This window comes from Acomys russatus, chromosome 31, assembly GCF_903995435.1.
Source record: "Acomys russatus chromosome 31, mAcoRus1.1, whole genome shotgun sequence".
Taxonomy (NCBI): Eukaryota; Metazoa; Chordata; class Mammalia; order Rodentia; family Muridae; genus Acomys; species Acomys russatus.
The window spans coordinates 32,544,317-32,569,160 of record NC_067167.1 but is presented as its reverse complement, the minus strand read 5'-3'; positions in this window follow the sequence as shown (position 1 = coordinate 32,569,160).

Genomic DNA, 24,844 nt, shown 5'->3' with positions numbered 1-24,844 from the left:
TCATATAGCCCAGTGTGGCCTGGAACTTGCTATGGACCTGTATATGACCTTGAACTTCTGACTCACCTGCCTTCCCAGTGCTGCGACTACAGGTGTGCATCACGGCACCTTGATTCATCTAAGTGAAAAAACAAGCTGACAGAACTATGTGAGAAAGGAATTAAAATAACACTGGTTGCTTCTTATAAATTTTGTGTCCTGACACATTTGAATATTTCAAACCCTGTTTATAATCATAATTCATTCCGTCTACTGCAAAGTTAAAACATCTTGAGGACAAATCCTTCTAAAATATTAATTTAGCTCAGATAAATCAAGTTAACTTTATGAATATGAACTTGAGTCCCCTTAATATTTAGCAGTATATATTGTCAGAGCACAGTCCAGGAGCAAAGCTGGGGGTGGGGGTGGGGGGGATTCTGAGTGCTTGTGGGAACACTTCAAGAAGAGATGACCAGAATCTTGCGGCCTCAGTTTCTCTAAACACAGAACTGTTTCTGAAATGTTTCTGTGCTCCCCTAGGCATAGTGGACAGGAATGAGTTGACTTAAGATATTCACTATTGCTTGCTGCTACTTTCCAACTAAATGTTTAAATGATCCTTCATATGCCCCTATGGGAAAACTTGTTTTTGCCACATGAAGCTTGATTTCAGGATTGTATATACCTTGAATGCCTGAGAACTTCACTCATTTACCCCGCAGAGTATAAGTTGTATGAGACTCTGAATAAAGTGGCTACTGCGTGAGACTTTAGCCCTCATTTCTCAGCCTCATATAATCATTTATTCTGTTACATTCAAAGTCGTTTGTAAGATTGTTGTCCTAATAGAACAGATTTCCTCAAATGTATGAAAGAACACACATTTTGATATAACATTAATACCACGGCTACAATTCTCAGTGCCATTGTTACATCAATTGTAATTATTCCCATGGTTCCTGCTGCTTCTGCCTGGGAGAAATTTGCATTCTCTGTTAACTAGGTCACTTCTGATGAGCAGTTTGGACTGTGAATGGGGCTGTCACTTGCAGAAACTCAGGCGGCCTCTTCTTATCACCCATACCCATCTTAGCAAGCTTTGGGGGTTGCCTAATGGCTACAACCTTTGGCCAAATCTCACTGTTGATCTGCAGAAATCATAAACCCACATCCACAACACACACGGAAGGGTCCAGGACATCACTGGAGTTCCTCAGAATCCTCTATTCAATGTGGGACCACATTTCTGCTCACTTTTCCTCTTACCCACAAGGCCTTGTTTACCCCACCCTACCACACCAGTATCTTCTTCCCTTCCTCTTCCTCCTCCCTTTTCATCCTCCCCTCTCCTCCTCTTCTTAGTCTTACCCTTCTAATTTTATTTTTTATTTATTTTTAAAAGATTGTACTTATTAATTATGTATATAGTGTTCTGCCTGCATGTACACCTGCATACCAGAAGAGGGCATTAGATCACACTATAGATGGTTGTGAGGCACCTTGTGTTTGCTGGAAATTGAACTCAGGACCTCTGGAAGTGCTCTTAACCTCTGAGCCATCTCTCCAGCCCCTTATTTTTATTTTTATTAATTTTTTTGAGGTGCTGGTCAAGGAACCTAGGGCCTTGCTCATGGTAGGTAAACCCTCTACTACTGAGCTACCTCTTTGGTCCTTGCTTTTTTGAGACAGGGTCTTGCTATGTAGCTCAGTCTGGCTTTGAACTCCCTCCCTCCCCGTGTCCTCCTCCTTCTGAGTACATAAATCAGAGCCATGCACACTATACTCAATCACACCAGTTTTCTTGCTGTTTCTGATACTTCCCCAGTGTGTTCCTGCCTTTGGGCCTTTGGGCCTTTGGACTGGCTCTCTGTTTAGCTCGAAATACTCATTCTCTAAGGGGCCCACATGGCTTGCTTCCTGATTGCCCTCACGTCCTTGCTCAAATATCACTTGCTTAGATCGCTACCTGACCACTTTATTCAAGCCTGCGATCATGCCCTCGCTCTTCTTTTCCCATAGTTCCTTGCTCTCTTTGTATTTATTCACCCCTGATAACATATCTATTCTACTTAACTTGTCTTGTGCATATTTCTTCCAAAGCCCCACAAGAGGTGGGATGATTTTTTTCTCCTTTACTCAATATTGGAATCTCATCACGAAGGGCAATGCATTCCATGACATTGAAACGCCGCTGAGTACAAGCATAAATGTAATGAAAGAAGCAGCTACCTTCTGCATCCCTCAAAAAGAAGCCAAGGTGGTCTGCCTGTTTTTGAGGGGCTCTTCATACGTCTAATGTACACACAGATACTTCAGCAGTGGGTCCATTATTTATGTAAGACGTAAAAGCATCATTGTCTATGCTAGTGAGCAACCCTGAGATGACCTCAGCCTACTTCTAATTGTTATGAAAGTTATTTATGGTTGAAAATACTGTTCCATTTTCCTCTTTAAAATGTTCCTCAGTCATAATTTTTCCTGCATAAAATCGGCCTTATTCTTTCATTAATCCAAAGTGGCCATGGACGATTATCCCCCAGCCCCGTTCATTTACCTTCCTCACTGCAAGCTCACATTTTCTCATTTGTTCCATTAGCTGTAGGAGCTGGATTTTTTTTCTCCCTCATGATGAAAAGTCTGAATACACTAATTAGGTCAGTCAATTCCCAGAGTGCAAAGGCTACATTTTCTTTCTCCAGCACACACTGCATATCTGCAAACCACAGCACAGTTAGGTACCCACTATTCTGCAGATGTTCCTGCATGGAGCACTCCCTCTGAGGGCGACCAGGGAGGCTCGGGACAGATCAGGAAAGGATTTTTGCCTACATGACTGTTGTGCAAGCGGAGAATCAGGGAGAGAAAACTGCAGCTCAACTTTTCTCATTAGTATAATAGGAGCGGAGCAGACGCCCAGCTGATCCTGCAGTTGGGCCTGCTCTGTGCAGCTAGCCAACGCAAAGCACAGTGGTAGGGTGACGAGTGGGCCCATTTCTTTTATCTTCCTATATTTATAGTCACTATGTAGGAATAAGAACATACTGTTGTGGCTGGTACCATCCTGGGGAAGACAGCTCTCAAATGTCCTATACCCTCAGCCAGCTTGCCATTTCCTACCACAGTATGGACTCAACGGCGTCTCAACAAAGCACATACCTGGGGGCTGGAGAGATGGCTCAGAGGTTAAGAGCACTGGCTGTTCTTCCAAAAGTTCTGAGTTCAATTCCCAGCAACCACATGGTGGCTCACAACCATCTATGATGTGATCTGGTGCCCCTTTTCCAGCATGCAGGCACACATGTAGGCAGAATACTATATATATAATAGATAATTTTTTTTTTAAAGCACATACCTGGGCAAAACACAAAGGTTCAATCGCACTATGGAGACAAAGTGATGCCATCTTGGGGTTTTCAAAGCCATGCCTCCTTGGAATCCTTTAAACAAAAATTGAAGATGTAAAATTTGAATAGCTATAGATGCCATATTTGACAACAGGAAGAAATAAACCAAATATTGGGTTATGATTCTGTAGATTTGTTTTCTAGGTTTGTTGTTGACCAAAACAAAGAACAAAACAAAACAAAACAAACAAAAAACGTTTTAAACAAAGCCTCGTTTTTCTTAAGACTAGGCTTCCCTCCCCGATGCCACAAATGCCTCATCTTCAGTGCAGACTCTTCCAAGGTGGGGCCTTGAGAGGAGTTGGGTAATGAGGGCATCAGCTCCACCAATGGATGAATCCACCAGGAATGGATAGTGTGATGGGCTGTTAAGGGGTGGAGCCTAGTTGGTCACCAGAGATCTGTGCCCTTAAAGGGCCTTTTGGTGCTCTTGAGCAGCAGATCAGCTGGTAATCACTTGGAAAACCTCCTGAGATATGTTTTCCATGACAGAAGGACCTGGCAACCCAAGGTCACTACACTCTTTGGATCAGGCTCCAAATAGGCTCCGAATATTTCCTGGGTGTGTCGCGTTGTGACTGCCTCTGTTCACACCATTGCATTCCTCTAACTCCAAGATGCAAAACATGGCTCTTTAACCTCAGTCCTCATATCTGCTCTGTCACCGCAAGAACGTTCCTATATGCTCTCTCTGTACTTTGGGTATTTATGTCTCTTTCCTGGATCATCGTATTGAACTCACCGTTCTAAGCTTTTAGAACCTCCCTCGGCTCCGCTCATCCCCAATGTCCTATAGTCTTTCTCTTCTTCCAGTGAAGGCTTTCAAAAGCACTGCGAGTTCTTTTGTTTTCTACATCCTCCCTAAATATCCTTCCTCAACCCACCTCAAAATGAAACCCATCACTACATCACCATTGAGTCCACCCAGGTTAAGAAGTTTACCCAGGACATTTTTCACCCTGAGAAGCATTTAGCATATCAACAATGAATTCTCTTTTGTTGGGTTTAGGAGTGGCGGCCTTACCTTGGGTTGCCTCTAACCTCTTCTGGTTCTCTGTCAACTTTACTGGACCATCTTTCTCCCCAGCCTCATCCTGCATCACCTTCTCACATTCCCTCTGAGCTGCAACAGCATGTAGTTCTTTTTTCAAGCCCCACCTTCCATCACTGGGGCCTTACAAGTGCTAATCTTATAGAAATATTCCACCTTAATCATTACCTTCTTATTAGCATCCCAAACAAGCTCATTTTCTTAGTCTTTCTGCAGTATATCCGGCCCTTACAATCTCTCTGGATGCCCTGTCTGCCTCAGCTGTTATGTTATACACATCTTCTATAAATATCAGACTAATAACATCTGTATCCTCCAGCAGACTGTAGATTTCACGTTTTACGTTTGTTTGCATTTATTTTTAAATTGTGGAGAACTTCTATTGTTGACACATTTCCTGGCATAGAACAATTCCTCATAGATAGTTGACACATATCCCCACCAACGTACTAGATCTCTACAAAGACATTGCAATCTCATGGAAGACGCATTGCCTGACGCTCAAGGAAGTCAGATTTCATTAACTAGTTCCAGACCTGGTACCTCAGCAGAGTTCATGGAGCTCACATTCTACTTCTCTTTGGCCCCACCCCCTTCCGAACTTAAGAAGCACTGACCAAATAAGTCCAGGTGTTTGTATCCCTGTATCTGTGTGAATCTTTAAGACGTAATTAGGATCGTCCCTCTACAGAGACTGTAATTTTCAACTGAGTCATGGATAGATTATTACCTTTCTCATCCAGCAAGGATCTATGGCAAACTCTTAATGCACGGGATTCGATGCTGTCTTTAACTATATGTGATCACGAGAAATGAAAGCATGTCCAGTTGCTGGACTTGTCTCCTTCCTTACAGTACTATATGCTTACAAAAATCAGATACACAAGAAATAACTAGGAACACACATAGCGTGGGGGTTTGAATAAGATGTTCCCCATAATCTCGAGCCTGAATACTTGGTCCCAGTTGGGGCTGATGTTTGGGTAGGATTAGGAGATGTGGCCTTGTTGGGGGAAGTGGGTCACTAGGACAGGCTTTGAGGTTTCAAAGCCTCACTCCATTACAAGTTCACTCTTTCTTCTCTATGACTGAGGTTCAAGGTGTGAGCCATGAGCTTCCTGCTCCCGCTGCCCTGCCTTTGCTCCATCATGGAGTCTAACACTCTGGATTTGGAAGCCAAGATAAATTCTTTTTTTTTTTTTTTCTCTATGTGCCTAGTCATGATATTTTATCACAACAATGGAAAAAATAACTAATTTATAATATAACATAAGCTAAAATTCTACTTTTCTGTCTAGCACTATTACCAAGCTTTTGAAGTGCTGCCCAAACCATATCCTGAAGTGGACATTTTTAACTTGTGCCTTCCACTTCTGACCTCCTTAGGAACTGTGATCTCCTCTGTGTTTGTATTTGTAAGTGTCTCTGGAGTTTCACGTAGCCTATGATAGCCTCCATGTAGGTGAGGATGACGTTGAACATTTGATCTTCCTGCCCTTACCTCTGGAGTGCTAAGGTTACAGGCATGTGCTACCGTGCAAGGTTTGTGTATTTGAGGGACTCAAGCCCAGGGCTTTGAGCAAGCTGCCTCTCCATTCCTATAACTTCTTTTTCTACTTTGTGCAAACTAATTTTCAATCTGGATATGTCTCCTACACCTGCCGTCCACATATTGGAGGTGAGCAGGGTAGTGGTAATGACTCAAGCAGACAAGTCAAAGAAGAGTGGCGCAGCTTTTCAAAAGGACTCCTATTCCGTGCTAAGTCTAACTGGTGTCTACAAGGCAAAGGGGGGCACGAAGTGAGAGAGGAAAAGGTAAGGCCGGAAGTGGAGAGCTGCAGAGAGGTAAGGCCGGAAGTGGAGAGCTGCAGAGAGGAAGGTGGGAACGGTACAGTGTCAGCTCTGGGGCCTGGTATGAACACAGCGCCTCCACTGATAAAAGAGAGGCAGGAGCTGACTCTCAGGGAAGGAAGATAAGAGGTGACAGTCACAGCCAAGTGGTGCCTCGAAGGCGTGTGAGGGTCAAGGCGTAGGTCACAACGGGCACATGTTGGAGGTGAAAGGTAGAAGGGGAAAAAAGTAAAGGAAGTAGAGAGAGGTGACAACAGATGAGGGCTCAGCAGAAACTTCTGGGTGAGTGAGTGAGTGCTACCTTCTCCGTCAGGGTCTGAAGACTGAGGAGGAGGGACACTTGTCCCAAGGCATACTTGTCCTACATAGGCATGAAGTGATGATGCCATACTATACCATGCCTCACCAGCCTTCAGCTTTTCATGTTTCTATACCAATCTTCCAGTGTAATATTATTTCTTACCTCACGTTCTAAGAATTGCTGAGTCAGTGCTTAAAGGTTATAGGCTATTTAATATGATATTCATACTAATATATTAATATATTAATAAGGCAGATAAGGAGATTGTCACATCCAAGATCCATTAGGTTATTAGGAACCAGGCTGCTTTTTAAAAATTAGCTAGTTAGTTAATTATGTGTATGTACACCTGTATGAGTTTATGTACACCATGTGTATACAGAGGCCATCAGGAGCTGGAGCTACAGGACACTGTGAGCCTCTTCTTGTGGGTGCTGGGAACATAATCCAGGTCCTCTGCAAGGCTAGTATGCATTCTTAACTGCAGAGCCATCTTTCCAGCCCTGAGAACCAGATTTTGTTTTGGTTTTTCAAGACAGGGTTTCTCTGTGTAGCCCTGACTGTCCTGGACTCACTTTGTAGACCAGGCTGGCCTCGAACTCAGAGATCCACCTGCCTCTGCCTCCTGTGTGCTGGGATTAAAGGCGTGCGCTAGCACTGCCCGGCTGAGAACCAGATTCTCTACAGGAGATATGCCATTGCGGATGCATATAAGGCTAGCTGTGATTATATGGCTAGCATTTCTGATATCTGTAAAGCCTTAATTCAGAGTCTCTCGCACTGTCTGCGACGTCAGTGCTCCCCACTTGGGTACTATCCCACTCACTGCACGCTGCTGTTGAATGCAGAGCCGGGAAGAGCTTCACGGTGGCGTGCCACTGCGTGGTATTTTCTCCACAGCCTCAACCACACATCTTAAGAGGCAACAGAACAACTAGGAAAGAAAGACTTTGAAGCATTTAGTAATTTCATAATCCATATAAAGTTTCATAGTGAGTTAATATACTTCAATATTTAATAGTGGCTATGTTTAACAGCCTGCTCATAAAATTCTTTACAACTCTGAATCCAAGCCTGGCAATCTGGCCTGTGCCACCTTGGCACATTCTTGTCAATCCGCTGTGATTTAGACTGCGTTCTCTGCCCCAATGACCCAATTTCTAACCACGTTATAGAAAACAGTGTGTTGTTAAAATATCCTAACTCTTGACTGATTAAGGTCTGAGTGTCCCTGCATTTCAGATTTGGTTCTAGGGCCTCCAGAAGACCTAAGCGGTGGAGTTTGAAGTGATCAGAGCCATATTTTGGAGAAAGCCGTGAAACCAGGATGTATATAGGTAAGGAGTAGGTGTCACCAGGAAGCAGTGCACAGCAACGGAAATCAAAGGGCTTGCGCGTAGACCTGAGCTTAAGATAGATAGATCGCCTCACTTGCTCAGACTGAATGAATCAAATCCATGGAGCTGTAAGGATTTGAGCCTGTGGTGAAGGTCAGGTGCAGTCCTGAACTTGCCGGACGATACCAATCTTGAAGTTACCTCTCCAACAGGCAGGCTGTTTTTCTTATCTCCGCCTTTGTCATAAGGGGAAAACAGGAGCTATGGAGATGCAGACTTCCTCTCTGGCTGAGGAAGAGGGCATGTTGTTAGAGGGTAACAGAATGAGAGAATTCTTACTGTCTGGCCTCACATGTTTGGGCAGACAAAGGGGAGGCAGGTTTGTTGGGGCTTTGGAGTAAATGGCATCTGGTTGTTTGGGAGGCAGACATATGTAGATCTGGCACTTGCCAGCTCGGCAGGGCCGAGAGCACAGCAGCCTTAAGCATGCTAGGGATGGGGAGCAAAGCAGATCTTTGACGGGGCAGCTATGTCTCTGGAGAAAATCCATCTTGCAAACTTTTGAATCTCCAATGAGTTTATAAATCTCCATGGCAGAAGGCCAGTTTGAACTGTGATCTACCACAGCACACCATAACGGCTGCGATCCTCAAAGTGGCCCAAGCACATGCTCATTGCAAATAGAATCTGCTCAGTGTAAACAGAACTTAGCAAACTTGCGGTAGGAAGCCGGGGAGTGAAAAGCCAGGAGGTCTGGAGGACCTGGAAAGACAGCACGCTGTATTCAGATAGACATTTTACAGAAGTGGAGTCATGGCAGACAAGCAAGAGAAGCCTTGTCCTTGGATAGAAAAGAGTGGCCGGCCAGCCACAGCGGCCCAGGAAGGACATCCTGAGCATGGCTTTGCCCTTTCCTCTGCATGACAGTCACAGAAAGGAAGTCTTTCTCTCGGGCTGAGTGGTGGCTCTAGCCCTGCAGCATCTTGGTGAGTCTCTTGGTAATCCTTCCTCAAGCCACATTATGGCAGCTTGTGGAAAACAGAGTAACAGGTAAGGGGATGTTCTCTCCATCCTGCCCCTGGGGTCACACAGGGCAGAGACATGTGAATTCGTCAAGTGAGCAGGAATAAATCGGGACAGAATAGGATTCAGGACCATCAACAACTGTATTTGAGAGACTCGCTTTGGTTTCTTCTTTGGTCTAGTATTTTATAATTAGTTAATTAAAATGTCGGGACACTGCTGTGCCTGGTCAACTCCTATGTCCAGTACTCAGGAGACTGAGGCAAGAAGGCCATGAATTCAAGGCCAAGCCTGGGCTAATTGGCATATACAATGAATCCATCAGAGTCTTCAGGCCGGAGAAGCAGCTGTGTGACAGACAGTTCCAGACATAGACCCCCCTACACATATGTAACAGATGTGTAGCTTGGTCATCATGTGGGATTCCTTAACCATGGGAGTAGAGGCTGTCTCTGACTCTGTTGCCTGCCTTTATATTTCTTTCCTGTCGCTGGGCTACCTTGTCTGTCCTCAGGGCGAGAGGGACGTGCTTAGTCCTGCTGCAGCTTGATGTCCTAGGCTGGGTTGGTACCCATGGGCTGGGGGCTCCCCTTCTCTGAGAAGGAGAGAGGAAAATAGGGGAATGGGGTGTGAGGGTGGGGCTGGGAGGAGAATAGGCAGAGGGCTTTGATCAGGCTGAAATTGATTAAATAAATAAATAAATGAGAGAGAGAGACAGAGACAGAGACAGAAGCAGAGAGAGACAGAGAGAGAGAGAGAGAGGAGGGCAAGGCTATCTCCTTCATGGGGTGTTATAGTAATTTCCTTCCACTGGGCCCTACCTTCCAGTGGCTCTCATGCGAATATAACATGGCAAATGAAACACCAAGAATGCACAGGCAATTCCACACAGTGGAAACCCTGGGATGCAGCACTGAGTTTGGCCCAAATGCAGTCCCTCCGGTTTTCAAGAGGAAACAAAAGGGTGAAATGTGAACCTGCCCTTCATAACTTAGCCGTGTGACTCAGTCTTTGGCCATAACATGTCAGCAAATCGGTGAGGCAGTAATTTCAGCTCCCGCTGCCTTTCCTGGCAGTCGCCTTCCTTCTGACAAGCCTCCCTTTCTTTTCCATTAAATACATCTTCTGTTTTCCTTTCCCCCTGGGTAGCCTGGGGATTCTTGGAAGAGCCTGCATCAGAATCTGATGGATAAGTTACCCATCTACTTCTCAAAGACAGCAATTGAGCAAGAATGTACATCCCTATGACAGAAGACAGAAAATCCTCTCAGGCACCCGCGGAGTGGGATTCTCATGGCCGGGACACACAGCATCTGAGTCCCTCCCACACATCATGGAGGATTGTCTGGCACCCAAACGCACCTATAGGGAAGCCTGGGCCCATTTTCAGCACTATGAAATGGTTTCCTCATAAATATAGAAAAAAAAAGTTAGCCTTCTTACTTTGCTAGTCACAAAATGAACTTTTGGAGAGTCAAGTTGTCATAATTGGGGGGTGGGGGGGGTCAATGACCCAGCAGCTCCCTAGAAATGAGTATAAAGTGAAAGCCACTGGCAGACCAGCTCAGAGATTGTGACAGGCGCTTTGATTTCTCTGGCCCTGGGCTCTGCTGTTACAAAAGCAGGCAGTTGGAAGCCTGTATTTAGGGCACGTTAAATAGATGAAGAATCGCCTTCCAAAATGCATGGGGGCACGGTGGCAGCTGCGTAGCACAAACTTACTAAGCCACGTGCATCATTTTCAAAGTTAGCTACTCCAATTCAAACACTCCCAAGACAAGTTGCACTTCCAGATGACAAGATGAACCAGAATTCCTTTACCCATAGAAATTTGTATGAATTAAGGATACCGTATTTAAAGTGACCCTCACACAGGGAAACATTCCTGCCCTCCACTACTATGACAAATTCAGCAATCCACAAATCACAAAGAGCCGAACAAAGGATGTTGCCCCGTTCTCTCCATGCATGCATGAGTCATCTTTAATTCAAACAGGGCACACAGGAACTGAGCCTCTCTTTTACCCATGAGGCTGCTCAGAGCTGTGGGACAGACAACAGCCACTTTTTTTTTTCACATTTAAGCAATGTTATGTCCTTCCTTGATGGACCAAGTCCCATTTTTGTAGGTTTGTGTGTGTGTGTGGCGGGGGAGGGTGGGGGTGGGGGTTGGGGGGGGAGTTGTCGCTGGTTTTTGTGTGTGTGTGTGTTTGGTTGGTTGGGTTTTTTTTTTATGGTTTTCTTTTATATGCAAGACTGAAAGAGGGAAAGGCCAACCTATGGGAGCACAGCAAAGCCTAAGTTAAGAAAACACACTCTGTTACATTTTTTTTCCCCTTTAACTTTCAGAACACAGGACAGCCTTCCATCTGCGCAAGCAAAGCAAGAGTACAAGGCCAAAAACATCAGGAAAACAAACATGGCACTTGAAAGCTGTCTGAGAAGGACAGGTGTGTTTTGCAGGGACACTTTTCCTCAGCGGCCTGGAACTTTGTTAAACACAACCCGGATGTGGCTGGTACATCAAGGTTCTCTGCCTTCACACCCCCCCCCCCCCCCCCCGATCTAGTTCTCAGAGCATTTGTGAGAAGATAACACGCCCATTGCATTGGACAGTAGTCCCAGTGTTATTTGGCAGCCATATTCTCTGGTTTCACTATCAAACATTAAGACAGTGTGACAAACTCAAGGAAACCCCTTAGCTGCTGCTTGAAACTTAAGCCTCCTGGTTCTCCAGGTCAAGCAGCATTCAGGCAGCCACGTGAGGAACAGCATCAGCTCTCCCCTCTCGCCAGCCTCCTAGTATGTTTCAGTGTGTAAGTAATTCTGCGCCCAGACAGACAATGTCTGTGAGGAATCGGCTGTACCGTAATTAGTCCACAAAAACACAGATTTCTTTGTAAATCAGTATTCAGATTATACACTCCTTTGCTTGTCTCGGCGTCCTCTTCTTTCTCGTCTTCCACAGAGTTGAAGGCCCCTAAAGCGATTATCACAGGAAGGATTGGAGGGATGAAGAAATGTTCTCCATGAGTCTTCACTTTGCATTTAATTTTAGCTCCCTTCTTTGAGAGGAAAGCTCAGACACACGGTCACGCCACCCGCCACCGGCATAGAGGAAAGACAAGATTGGAAGATGATTTTCCTGCTCTTGGCTTGTCCCTCCACGAAATGCCTCCCTATTTGCAGCAGCAGCAGCAGCAGCCGAGTGCCCTGGTTTTTTCCCCCATGCTATTTACAGGCTTATGTCCTCTTTAGCACCAAGCTGAGCTGCAACCTTTTAACCATTCCCCAGAAGTTATGTTCGCCATCTGCTTAGTCATTTCAGGTATTTTGACTTTACCAATTGTGCCTACGTCCCGTAAACAGGTGGCTCCAAAGCTCGGTCTGAGCCCTTCAAGGTTTCCAAGTGAGGCCAGGCCGCACTGGGCACCTTGGTAATAGAACGTGTCCTCTGTTAAAAAAAAAAATACTGGGGGATTCTTTAATTATTCTGAAGCTTGCCGCAATGAATAGTCTTTATCAGCGCTCCACGGGTGGCCCAGAATAAAAGGGAACCACTTTGGATGGCAGGAACTCCTGGGTTCAGGCCATGCTTCCTTATTTACTATCTAAATAACTCAACGTGAGATCTTTAGCCTAGCTCAATCTTAGATTCTTTTTTGGAAATGTCCTGAGGAAAATGTCTTGAAGTAGTATGTTTCAGTGTGTAAGTAATTCTGCGCCCAGATAGACAATGTCTGTGAGGAATTGGCCGTACCGTAATTGGGTAGACTTTTTGTAAGCATTAGTCCATATAAGCTGATGATATGTTGGTTTGTGTATATGTATTTGTGGATATTTATTTGTGTTTATATATATGTTTATACAGCAGTAGGCTCAATATGCCCACCAGCCCAAAACTCTGAGTTAAATCAAATTCTATTTCTTATCCCATCCTATTCATTTTGCCAGAAGTGTGGTGTGTGTGTGTGTGTGTGTGTGTGTGTGTGTGTGTTTTCCCTTAGTTCCTCTGTTTCTTTCCACTGATCACAGCTGAGCCAGCCACCACCTGACCTAAAGCACCACCTTTCTCACAGGACCCTTCCAATAGCCTTCCCCGCCTCACCTCTCTGCTTTCATTCTTGCCCCTCATAGACGACATCATCTTTTAAAATATTAATGACACCAGGCTATGTCCTTGCATTAAAAAAGAAAAATTAAACTTTTTACCATGTACCGCAGGGCTTCATGTCATCTATCCCTGCCTGTAGCTGCTGTCCTCCCCCACACTAGCCTGTCACTCTCCGCTTCTGATTACACAGGCTTCTTTGTTTCCTGAACTTGCTAAGCCTATTCTAGTCTCAGGATCTTAGCCCTCGCTGTTTCTGAGCCATATTTTCTTTGCTCCACTCTTCATATAGCTGATTTCTTCTCTTCGTTCCTGTCTATGACCCAGTGGCATTGCCCCACATATTAACTTAACCTTATCTTGTATCTTCCCCATACTAACAGTCGCGCTGTAACACGACTTTCTGTGTTTTCTTTATGTCATTGTAACTGTCTGAAATAACTGAATTTCTAGATTGTTTCTCAACAAAATGTCAACCCATAGCAAGAAGGACTCTGTCTACCTTAGGTGCCTCAGTATTATGAGCTCCTGAAGTAAAGTCTGACATGAAATAAGGATTCAATAGGTATTTTACAAATGGATAAACTAGAGATTTGAGACATGTCTTTGAAGGCTTGAGCTCTGTCACAGTTTCTGTAAATTTGAAATCACATAAATAAATAAATAAATAAATAAATAAATAAATAAAAAAGATCAAGAAATCTTAAGGTGTTAGCATAAAAAAAATTGAAACCTCGACCATAGATTTTGCATGGCAAAAACTCCAGAGCAACACCAATATGTTCCTAACAGGGACCAGGGAGGTAGCTCAGTGGTAAGAACACTCATTCTGCAAGCTAGGATCAGCTCTGCATGACCAATATTCCAGCCTGAGAGGCAGAGGCAAGAAGATACCAGAAGTTCACTGGACAGCCAGCCTAGCAGAAATAGCAAGCTTCTGGTTCAGGAGAGAGAACGGAAATAGGTGGGGCACCATCTGTGGGAGGCTCCCAGGAATCTATGGGGGTGACCCTAGCTGAGACTCCTAGCAGTGGGGTATATGGAGCCTGAAGTCACCACCTCCTATAGCCAGGTGGGACTTTCAGTGGAAGGAGGGGGACACCAACCCACTCATAAAACCTTGGACCCAAACTTTGTCCTGCCCACAAGAAGTATGAGGATAAAATAGAGCAGACATTGAGAGAACCACAAAACCAATGACTGGCCCAACTTGAGACCCACCCCACAGGAGAGAGTCAACCCTGACACCATTAATGACACTCTGCTGTGGTTGCACACAGGAGCCTAGCATAACTGTCTTCTGAGAGGCTTCATCCAGCAGCCTCTGGTTTGTTTCTAGTCACTAAGGTTCTGGGACCCAGTGTTCTCCACATGCATATGCCTACTCACTAGCGTGCACCATGCCTAGCAACACACATGACAATCAAACTCACACCAAGACAGAAAGAAGGGGAGAAGCTAGAGAGATAGACTGCTTAGTGGTTAAGAACACTGGCTACTCTTTCAGATGACGCAGCTTCACTTTCTAGAACCCATATGACAGCTCACGACTATCTAACTCTAGAGCTCTGATATCCCCTTCTGGCCTCCATGGTCACCCGGCACACACACGGTGCACAGATATGCATGCAAGCAAGATACACACATCCACAACATAAGAATAAATAAAATCGCGATGAACAAGAAGAAGAACTAGAAGGAGGAAAAGACATTGACGTTGTTGTTTTTGTTAGGTTGAATTTGTTGTTTTATTCACAACATGGAGCATATTTCCTATCTATGTGACCTTGTACAAGCCAGTTAACATATTAAACTGTTTTCCTCATCTAAAAAAAGAATAATAACCAATGCATTAGAGAGTTTGTGAGGATTAAGAGAGCTAAGCTTTCTGCCAGTTCCTGGAACATTGTGCACAGTAGATAAATAGTGCTTATTATTATAGTTATTGTTATTACAGTAATTAATTCTGTCTCTATACTTCACAAAGAACATTGACACATTGGGGCCCATCCAGAAGAGAACAAACAGTCTAGTGAAGAGTCTGGAAACCACAACTTGTGAGGAACAGTTGACAGAATTGAGGACGTTTGCCTTGAAAAAGACACATTTTAAGAGGAATAGGATAGCTTTAAAAAATTACGGAGAGCTGCTTTATAGAGGAGGGATTGGATATATCTGAAATTGCTCTAAGACATGCAAGTAAAGCCAACTCTTTATAACCTAAAAGCCAAATTGTCCAAAATCAAACTTAAGTTGAATTCTACTTATTAAAAGTCAAAACACCTTAAGAGATATTTAAAAATAATTTATTTATTTTTATTTATGGCCATTGATGTTTTGCCTGCATGTATGTCTGTGTGAGGGTGTCAGATATTGGAGTCAGACGGTTGTGAGCTGCCATATAGGTACTGGGAACTGAACCCGCGTTCTCTGGAGGAGCAGTCAGTGCTCTTAACCACTGAGCCATCTCTCCAGCCCCCAAGATGTTTTTTTTAAAATGATGTTTGATTAAGGAAATTATAGAGAGCCATTTGAAATGGCTTATATCAATATCAAAATGTATGTGTAGGGCCAGTGAAAGGGCTCTGGCTCTACAGGCCTGACGGACAAAGCCCGAGTTTGACACGTAGCTAGAACCAGTGTAAAACTGGAAAGAGAGAACTGACTCCCCAGTGTTGTTCTCTCCTCCACATGCATGCTGCCATTACTAATATTATATATATATATATAACATGATATATATTTATGTATATACATATATACACACATATACATACACATACATATTACTAACAGGATATATACATATATACCTATTACTAACATGATATATATGTATATATATTAAAATTAAATTTTTCAATGTTTAAAATTTATGGTCAATGTCAATTGCAAAGGAAGTAAACCATTAAGTATGTACATACATTCTCTGTTCTGAGAGGGAAGGGGGAAGGGAAAGGGAGGAAAAAAGAGGAGAAAGAGGAAGAGTGGAGGAGAAAGGGTAAGAGAGAAGGAGAGGTGGAGGGAAGAAGAGAGAATGAAAAATCATAACGCTAACACAAAGCACGATGCTTAGTGAAAGCCATTTCTCTTTCCCTCCGTGTGTCTGAGCCAAGGCCAGACAAGCTCTCAGCTGGAATGGCATGAAAAAGGGCACATGTTAGGATGCATGTAGGGAGGGCGAAGCCCTTAAAAGACTTCCCAGCCCCGTGGTCTGTGCTCCTGTGTAATATAATGTTGGATCATACTGACACAAAATACTGCTCTAATAAACCATAAAGAAAATACCCAGGCTACCCAACACCTTCATTTTTTTCCAAGTTAAAACAGTGAAAAATACTTGATCCAAAAGGGTGGGCTTTCTGCTCTAGCAAGGCATTGTGGGAGACGGTTGTGGTGGTCCAGCAGGGCATTGTGGGATACGGTTGTGGTGGCTCAGCAAGGTACTGTGGGATACAGTAGTTTCTTCTGCCCCAGTCAGAACCTGTCAACCTCTCAGAACGTAACCTTCTGGATTCTTCCCTGTAAAAGAGGAAGTTAAATGCTCTCTAATTCTGAAAGCCTATGACTCATCTAGGATTATTTTATCTGATAAATATAAGCTTAATGGGGAATTAGAAACCAGAAACCACCGGAACTTTGTAAATAAGAATTTTCTAAGGACACTAAGAAGGAAATAACTTCAGGAGAAGTTTGTTCCAAAAATCAGGGATGGCCACTGTGAGTGAAAAGTTCAGAGCCCTGCGGCTTTCACTCAGGTGGAGTAGTCCTTGAAGGAAGGTCTTGTCTGCCCACAAGATGTAATTCAACAGCTACTTTCTTAGCCTTTGATGGGAAACGTGTGCTCCTTCATCCAAGAAAAATTTTCTAGAAGGGTATTTGCAGACATGGTCTAATCCTCCTCTGAGATAAACCTGTTTCCTGTGTTATAACTCAGGTGACTTACAGTGGTGTCAAAACATAAACTCCTTACTTCCCACTCGGACCCACAAGGTATGTTCCTCAACCAGGCTACAAGCCCCACAGTGCAGTAAAGTCCACTGAGTTTACATGAGTCCGTCATGAAAGATGCATGGACCCAGGATGCTGGAGGGTAGCCTCCGTCTCTTCAAATCCTTCATTATTCCTCACAGACCATCTTGTGACAATGGAGCAAAGTAAGCCTTGCTGTGCCATGCTCCTCTCCCGGGAGGGTTGCCTGTCGCCTCCACTGTAGATGAAGGAGTCATTGTAACAGAACAAGCATCAAGGGGTCCCTTCTCTCGTGCCCAGAGCTGACTTGGTACCCTCAACACAGAGACCTCAGTGCTTACCACCTAAATGAAGAGGAAGCTTATCCCTCCAACTTAGAACCCTTTTGTTGTTGATAATAATTAAAGTGAAACCCCAAATACACTGCTATACAAGCAACAGCTGAGATAATTTAGTATGTTCACATTGTTACACAGATATCATTGTTTACTAAATTCAAAACATTTCATGCCTTCGAAAGAGAATCTTGACTCTACTGAACAGTTAAATCAAAATTCTTCCATCTTCCCAGTTTCTGACAACTATGGATGAATTTTCAGTGTCTAAAGATTTATCTCCTCTGGACATTTAGTATAAATGGAATCATATATATTATAGCCTTTTTGGCTCTGGGACAATGGTCTATTAATCATTCCTCATTATTTACTTTATGAGGCAGCTGCATTGTAATAAAATATTATATTATATGACCCAACAAGCTTTTAAGAGGATATTTGTGAAGCATCTAAAATGCCTTAAGCATACACACAAAAAAGTCTATTAATTGATTATACTCAGGGATCTGCCTTTAGAAGAGCATTGAATGTGTGGGGCCTAAAAGTCAGATACAACAAATCACCTTTTTAGCAGCCAGAGTGAGACATACATTAAGAAGCTTGCAGAGCAGTGAAATCCTTTTACACCCAAAGAAGAAGATTAGTGTCAGTTAGGATTTGCCCATACTCCAGAAACTCACGATTTGGCTTAACCTCCCCCACCCCAAGAATGCCTTGTGGGGCTGCAGGTGTGGCTCCCAACAAATGGTAGAGAGGACAGAGCTCAAATGCATAAGCAAATGTCTGAAATGTCCCCTTCTCACTCTGATTTCTTAGTCCATGAAGACCACTTTAGTGAAGTTTAATTTAAGGATGCCTGAATGAAGTACCACCGACTAGGTGGAATAGAAACAGAATTATTCTACAAGCCGAGAATTTGAAGATCAGGGCATCGACAGAGGTGGGTATGATGCTCTCTGTGACTTCGTAGACAGTAACCTATGAAGAAGGGGGCCAACACACACCTCCAGTTGTCAGTACGGTTGGGGTTAGGGTTTCAGTCTACAGATCTGGAGTAGATCATAAAGGCATAACCATGGCAGCTCTTGCAAGTACTGCATTGTCAATCCAATCTTTGCCCTCTGCTAAAAAGGTGGACAACGGATAACCATCCCATAAAACCCAAATTTGTTCAAAGGAGTTAGTATCATATGGGTTCCAAAGCCCGAATACTCAGAGTGACTTGTGGCACCGGGCACAGCGTTTTCCCATGGCAGATACAGTGTCCTCTGTAGTAGCACATGGTTCCTAAGAGGTTCACTTGGCAAATATAAAGTTTATATCCAGCTCAAGGACCACTGAAATGGTCATCCTTACATATTAGTGTCACCACTATTATTAAAAGCAACCAGGCAGGGGTCAGTCTCCATCGCAAATACACATTTCTGGGTAAGAGACTCGGCTCTGTTCTGTCTGTTACGGCAGGGCACTTGGAAAAGCAGAGCCTATCTGCAACAGAGCCCTGAAGGAAAAGAAGCAAGGAATTGAGAGACAAGGTACAAGTGAGAAGTCAGGGTCTCTGCTCAGCACAGGGCACGGCTGCCGGCGAAGCTCCAGCCACTGCAGGAGCACCCAGCTCTTTGGCCGCAGCTCAGGGACACTTCCCACTGACCTTTGGACCAAGTGTGGCCCAATCAGTTGCGCAGCTGTTGATTAGCTAACCTGCGCTTTGAGATCACTGTTTACTTTTCCCCCCTTTAATCACACTATCCTGCTAGTGTTGTTCTTTCATTCTCTCTGACCTTTAGTTTTAAATTATACATTATTGCAATCATCTTAGTTTATGCATCACTTGACATAGTTTCCTTCCCTCCACCCTCTCTCTTATTCTTTCTTTTTGCAGGCACAGTCATCACTCAAGCCAGCTTCTTACATTGTTTTCTCTTTACCTGTTCCAGTTATTAGCTTTTAATTATTTCATGGCTATTTTTAGCCTCTCTTTTGTCTCTAACGTTTGCTTCTCTGAAGTTGTATCAGTAAAACTCCGATGGAGGGACCAGCTGGAAGAATAGGCTCTCGCCTCTAGAAAACACTCTAGAAAACTGGAGACTCCATCACCAGTCAGCCTGCTCCCGCATGTTAGCCCTGGCCTATCTTCCTGTGGCCCCATGTGGCCGAGGACAGCTATGAGTGTGGCTCAATGCAGAATTTGTAAAGTTACTTGAAACACTGAGGTCTGTGTGCTTGCTTGTTTGTTTTGTAACTTTTCTGCACAGTTCTTGAGCATGGACTTTGTTGACGATGACATCATGTCATCATGCTGAAAGCCTGGACCTCTCCGTAGGGGAATAGGGGCTTCCAGCCCAAGAGAGACTCATAGGAAAACAGCCTGCTTCCCCTGTACAGACCTCTTCTGCTAGGTGCTTTACATGCGGGTTCTTTCTTTACCCAGGAGAAGCAGAAGCCAGGTTTTGCTCCCACCATTCTCCAGCCAGCAGAATGGCCAGTGGAGCCCTGTGATTCGGGAGAACAAAAATCTTGCGGCTCTACCTGAGAACTGGCCAGAAAGGTGCGTTCATTCACCTTTAATGGTGTGAGAGCTGACTGCATCCCAATCTATGCTTCCAGAGTTTAGTCTCCCCCGGCCCCGCCCCCCACCGTCCCGAATCTCGCAAAGCTAACTCCCTACTTGCCATCTCAACTTAGCAGTGCAAAACCAAACCAGCGATTCCCTCCCTCACCTGGCAACCTGCTGGACCAGCACATGCGCAAGTCATTTTCATCTCTACAGTGTTAACCATCTTCTTCTCGTCACATTAGCGACAGCCTAGGGTTTCTCTTCCACCACTTCTTCCTTCTTATAACCCACACCCAGTCCATCACAGTAAACCAGTTGGTCCCATTTTAGATTTTCACTGTATTTTCTTTAGAGCAGCATTTTCAAATAGAGTATTATGTGGATATACTGGATGGTTTTGTGTCAACTTGACACAGGCTAGAGTCACCGTAGAGGAAGGAGCGTCAGTTGAGAAAATGCCTCCAGGAGATCCAGCTGTAGTGCATTTTCTCAGTTAATGCTTGATTGGGGGCACAGCTCGTTGTGGGGGGTGCCATCCCTGAGCTGGTGGTCCTGGGTTCTATAAGAAAGCAGTCTGGGCAAGCCATGAGGGGCAAGGCCATAGGCAGCACCCCTCCATGGCCTCTGCATCAGCTCCTGCGTGCAGGTTCCTGCCCTGACTTCTTTTGGTGATGGACAGCAATGCAGAAGTACACCCTGAGTAAACTCTTTCCTCTCCAACTTTATTGTTCGCCATGTTGTTTTGTCGCAGCAATAGAAACCCCGACTAAGACAGTGGAAGTGGATGGTAGGAAAGTAGAAAAGAAAGCTACCAACTGTTGACTAAATTCTCTCTAGGAGTGTCTTTACTTGTTACCATCTGAAACTTTTAATTTCAAATATCCTACATAGGAGAGATTTACATTGCAGCTTGTAACAGTACCAAAGTAACAGTTATGAAGTAGCAATGAAAATAATTTTATGGCTGGGGGGTCACCACTGTAAAAGTCAATTTTATTCTCCTGACTCAATTGTTGTCTGAGAGGCAAACTGCCTCCTTCTGCTAACCTAGGCCTAGTCCTGGAAGCTTCAAGCCTCCATACAATCTAACCTAGGCCTAGAATGTTCTCAGCCTCTGAGGCTTATTGCTGAATAAGCTCACCCTTTCTTGTTCTTTCTTAGCTCTGGGCTGGCTGGTTCAACTCAGCTGTTCTGGCTCAAACTCTTCTCCCAGCTGACTTATTCAATCTGGCTTCTCTCTTGGCCTGGAATTGCTCTGCTTGGCCCCAGACTAACTCAGCAATCTGTCTTCTCATTTTCTGGCTTGTTCCATCTTCACCTGAGTTCTCTCTCTCTCTGCAACCCAACTCTCTATTACTGTCCTAGTAAAATCTGCCTCCTCTCTCTGTAAAACTACCTCTTAAGTAACTTCCCTTTCCTCTCTCTTCTCGTGAGAGTTGGGTGTATCCTATTCTGTCAAATCTTCTCTGATTCAAGTCACCTTTTTTGCCACTCAATTAATTAGACACATGGGTGCTTCCTTCTACAAACTAACCTTACCTTTGTTTGGGGTTAAAGGCAGGTACCACCATGCCTGGACCTAAGCTTTTCTTTACCTGATACTTGCTCTATACCAGGCTGGCCTTGAACTCAGATCTGTTTGCCTCTGTCTCCTGGATTAAAGTCATGTTTGTATTCTAGCTGAACCACACAGACCATGTTCTGAGTTGACGTTCCTCTACACACACCATGTGGGAGCAGCATGAGGAATGCTGAGGAGCACCGCTCTAAGATCAGCCTTCCCATCCTACTTGCCAATATATACCCCGGAATACTTTCCATTAGACTGTGATTGCCACCTCTGACTTATTTCCAGTGCATATCTTCTCGCAAAAGTAACGTGTGATGACTATCACATGACTATAGCTGGAAACAACTAAAACCCAAGCTACTGGGCACATCTGCTAGGGAATTTTGTTTGACTGGATCATTTGAAGGGGGAAAGATCTACTTTAAATCAGGGCCATACCTTCTGGTGTCAGCCCATATAAAAGGGCATGGAAAAAAGGGAAGCTTTTGCTTTTTGCCTGCTCACTGTCACTCTTGCTGGCAAGTTCATCTATCCTGCTGCAGAGGCACTTCTTCGCTGGTGATAAACCTTACTTCCCCGGGATCCTACATGTACTGGAGATCTTCTGAGACATCCAGCCTCACAGACTGAACAACTACCAGGTTCTTGGCCTTTTCAACTGTATATAACCATAGTCGAACTAGTTGGACCACAGCCTATAAGCCACTCTAATAAATTCCCTTTTAATATACATTCATTCTCTCTGTTCTATTCCACTAGAGAACGTTGACTAATACAGGTAAGTAGGTTGAATGTCACTTTCCTGTTTTGGCTAACTAAGACTGTGACATATGCCTTGCTAGCAGACTCTGTTGCCATGTCCGTTCACATGCTTTGATGAAACAGGTTGTTGTGTTGGAGAATACAGAAACCCATGTGCCAAAAAGCTCACAAGTGTCTAATCAGTAAAGGCAAGAGCTGAAGCCCTCAATCTAGCTGCCGTCTCCCTGTCAGGCCTTCAGATGAGGCTTTGTGAGGGACTATAAATCCAAGGGCACAGTAGATCTGTACCAGGACTGCAGAAGGAACAGTGCAGTACGTTATAAATTGCTACACCATGAGGTCATTTGTCACAAGGCAAGAAATGACTAATTCAGCTAGAGACTAAGAAAAATATTTTTTTCTCTACATCTTTTGTCTTAGTAAGCTTTCTAATTTGTAATCTGAACATCTGTTTGATAAATATCATGAATTTTCCTTATGTGATTATCGTTGGTGGGATTAATATACAGTCTAGGCATACCAATCAGAAAAAGACTCTTGCCCTTCATTCACAGGAAGGCGAGGTGTGCAGATTAATAACTATTACAAAGGTCAAATTTCTAGCGAGGTTGGAGATATACCATTGTGGAGAGTTATATGTGCTAGGTGCAAAATATCAGGCTGGACACATAGGCAACACTATAAACCAGCACATAGACGTGCTAGTTGTGGTGTACACACAAAAAGACAGTGCTTCCTGTGACTACAAATAGAAAACAGAGTATTGATATATGCAGGCAGAGAGAATTGGAGAAGTAAATTTGGCTCATATTGTGAAGCTCCTAGAACTCTGGGAAAAGAGCTAAGAGTTGGAGGGAAAAACCTAACCATTGTTCAAACTCCATTGCCAAAAATAATATAGTAGCAATTTCCTTCGTGAAACCTTCCTCATGCCAGAGCCAGTGCCTTTAGATACTGGGCCAAAAGGGAAAACTTCCTACACTTTGATCATGTCCCAGTTCATTCAAGAATATGAAAACAAAATGCTTGCTGTATTTTATGATGCATTTGAAAACTCAAGTACAGCTGAAATCAAGAGATTAGCATCTATAAAGCACTGCTTGCATTTTCACTATGAATGAACTTTTTGTTAAATGTCATTTATTTCCTGTATAGAGAAAAATCTCTCTCGTGTGTGTGTGTGTGTGTGTGTGTGTGTGTGTGTGTGTGTGTGTGTTTCTTTTTCCCATGTCATCTTCTTGGAGTAGTCTTCTTCATCAGAATCTGAAGGTAATGAAATACATATTTTGGGTTTTTTGTTTTGTTTTGTTTTTCGAGACAGGGTTTCTCTGTGTAGCCTTGGCTGTCCTGCACTCACTTTGTAGACCAGGCTGGCCTCGAACTCACAGAGATCCACCTGCCTCTGCCTCCCGAGTGCTGGGACTAAAGGCGTGCGCCATGACGCAAGCTGAAATACACGTTACTGTCTACTCTGTACAGTCTTTGCTTGGTACTTCACTGAAGTTGGCTGCTATGAAACTTGGTCAGACAACCTCCACCTGCACATTTACCAGTGTGCAATCACTTGGAAAATCCATTCAAGAACGTCTTGATGTTAATCTACACTGCAGCTCTCCACATACTTTCTGATAGCACAGAGCTCCGCAGAGGCTCTCAAGATGCTTCGGGAGCTCTGTGCTTTCCCAGCAGGATGGATCCAGCTCAGTTTTTGGTCTTTCATATATTATTTCAGAGAGCAGTGCAAGCTTGCCTTCCCTCCTTACCTAATGCTGAGACCCTTCCAGGAATGATCTGCAACAGTGACTGAAAGCAAATCCTGAGATCCTACATCTTCCCAACCAAAACCTGCTTGCTAACAACTTAATGTCGCACTTCCATCTTTATTTTCACTGTCGTTGTCTAAGCAGCTGGGGGGATTACTGTGGTTCAACAGAGGCCACAGTTTTGACCATGATTTGTAATTGAAATCTGCAGGCTATAGCCTTTTCCATATTGAAAGGGCTCTCAATTAGTATAGTCTTTGTGTCAATACCAGAAGGAAAAGAAGGAGGGGGGAGGAGAAGGAGGAGGAGGAAAGGTAGCCATGGACTCCCCTGAGCATCTGAAACAACTTGGCTCTTTTTCTGTCTTTAGAGTTCCCTGGAAACAAGAGGCTGGATGCTCGTAGGAAGGACCCTCCAAAGGCACTGCCCACAATTTACAGCCATCCTTCTTCAGGGGCTGCTCAAGAGTGAATGACGTAGTCACAAAATATAAATTCATTTAAAAAATTATTTTAGCTTGTCAGCTAAATTCATTTAGAAGGAATCTTAAAGGGAAACAGATTGACTTAAAGTGACTGATATTAGGACAATTTGTGCTAGTAACACCTCGGAAGGACTGTAATTTGATTTTTTTTTCCTTTCTTTTTTTGTGATTTTGCTTTTTTATTAAAAAAATTTTAATTAAAATATAATTACATCACTTTCCCCCTTCAAACTCCTCTCTTGGAGCCCTGTATTTAAAATTTTGTATATACTTAATAAAATAATATAATATCTGAGGGGCTCAGAGACCAGCCTGGTCTCCATGAGATAAATTTAATGGCA